Raw genomic sequence first — 2,242 nt, 5'->3', positions numbered from 1 at the left:
AACACACACACACACACACACACACACACACACACACACACACACATACACTCCCAATACACACACACTCACAAACTCTCACACACACACATACATACGTCCTGACACACAAACATCTGCTGAAATCAATGAAACCCATTTTGTTCACACATCCCCTCCCACCCTCCCCCTTATCCTCGCACGGGTTCCAAAGTAACAACAGACACAGTGAACAGCAGAGTGGGGTGGTTGGCTGGCGGCTCCGTCGACTTCTTTTTTTTATCTGGATGTACCTCCTGTCTTCTCTTATTTATTTATTTTTTTGGCTAGACCTGAACTCTATCGTGAATGGATGTGCTTCTATTTAAATGAAGCGTGTAAGAAGACTCAAGTTTCTCCCCACGACAAACTTTTGATAAATAAATGGCAGCGATTGTGCAGTGAGAGGAAAAATGATAATATAATAGGTAAGAGAAATTACGCTTGGCCCATAATGTGTGAGTGACTTTCATCTGTAAACCAACCAAATCATAACCTATTCGTGAGAAATACCTGTTACAGTATAGCTTTGCCACATGAATTGTCCTTTCCTGTATGTATGGTGTCAGAAATCTATATATCGTTCTCTTTTATAATGTGACAAGGCCAAAAATATGTTTAAAGTATTGTGCTGGTCTGACCGAATTCCCTGCCAGTATGCCTTAAAATGAAATATTTGCTATCACCACTGGAAGATGAAGTATGAATTATATGTATTGTCATTGATTTGTACTGATAACTTGTTGAGGTACCTGTGTTTTTGGTTAATTTCATTTTATTTTTGGAAGTCGTGCTTAGTGCTTTATTGATGACGTCCCGTATCGTCAATGTTCCTTGTTGACTTTTTGGCGTATTTCTGTTCTTTTCAAAACCTGCCTTTGACTGACCTTTTATGTGCGACTACATGCTAGTCAGATATTTGTGACCTCTCTCTGTGTTGTGTATACATATCAAGTGCATAGAAATGGAGGTGACATTGTGAGTGTACGTTTTTTCTCCATTAGACAATTAACTAGAAAAAGATTGACGTTTTGGTCTGGTGACATCACATCCTCCGTTCTTCTCTCCCTCCCCTCAGGCCAAATTAATGCGTACCACAAGCTCATTGTTATGTCATCTAATATATATTATATAAGTACTCGCAGTCTTGGACACACAGTCGTATCCTCTCACCCAAGAAACTAGCAAACAAAGAAGCAAGAAACTGGAGCACACCAGGTCATATGCGCCTGCAGTTGAGTTACTGACATTTTAATGACTATATCTAAATGAGCTCAAAGTACTATTCTGATGTGCACCGTGCAAAACTGCTGAAAAAAATCAACCATTCTACCACGTCAAATTGTATTTTAGGTATAAATGGAGACTATTGATTCCAGATATATCAGCATTTAATTACTGTTTTTGTTGTCATCCTGCTCTTCATTCCCGTTTGTTTTGAAGTGGGTTTTTTTCATTCGAAGGGACCAAGACTCATTGTGAATGTCACATCGTAACGTTTTATTTCTGTTGTTGGACCTATCCGCCTGATAGAGACACCTCAAACGTTTTCTGTACAGCCCATAGATGTCCTAGGTTTAAGGTATAAATCGTCGAGACCATTATGCCAACTCGCAATAGTGCAGAAATGTGGATCTTTTTGTTCCCGGAATTGAGAAGAGGAGATACCAGGGATATCTTTCAACCCATAATAAGTTCAGTTTTCTCCTCCTTCCACTCCCGAACCACATTTCTGTCACGCCTCACCCTTCTGTCAAATCGCTCCCGGACAGAAGGAGGGTGGGAGGATGGCGGTCCACACTTACGTATGACGATCTACCAGCAAGTTCATAAAACAGACGAGCATTTTGATGTCTTCACCTTATTTGCAAATGATTCCACAGTCTTCAAAGCGGTTCCTGTTTTTAAAAAGTAAGTGGATTCATCTCCCTTCTGGATTCAGTGTATGTTCATCTAGTTGCGCAGAGGAGGGAACCGACCAGACCCGGCCCTGCTGTCTAGTTCCTCTGCATTTCCAAGTGGGGAGATCCGACCAGTTACGGCTGTACTGGTTGGTGTGTATCACCCTACCCGAAACCCCCATACCAAAACTGGAGACGTGATCGGTTGTAGAAGGCCAGCCTGTTTTAATGGCCTTAAACGGTCGTGGTACAACTGTTCTGCAATCCGCCAACCCGAATTCAAAGACTCAGCCGGTTCTTGGTCACGTTGCCGTCTTGCAATG

The sequence above is a fragment of the Aplysia californica genome, unplaced genomic scaffold (assembly GCF_000002075.1).
Source record: "Aplysia californica isolate F4 #8 unplaced genomic scaffold, AplCal3.0 scaffold00344, whole genome shotgun sequence".
Classification (NCBI taxonomy): domain Eukaryota; kingdom Metazoa; phylum Mollusca; class Gastropoda; order Aplysiida; family Aplysiidae; genus Aplysia; species Aplysia californica.
Note: the sequence above shows the minus strand (reverse complement) of the source record.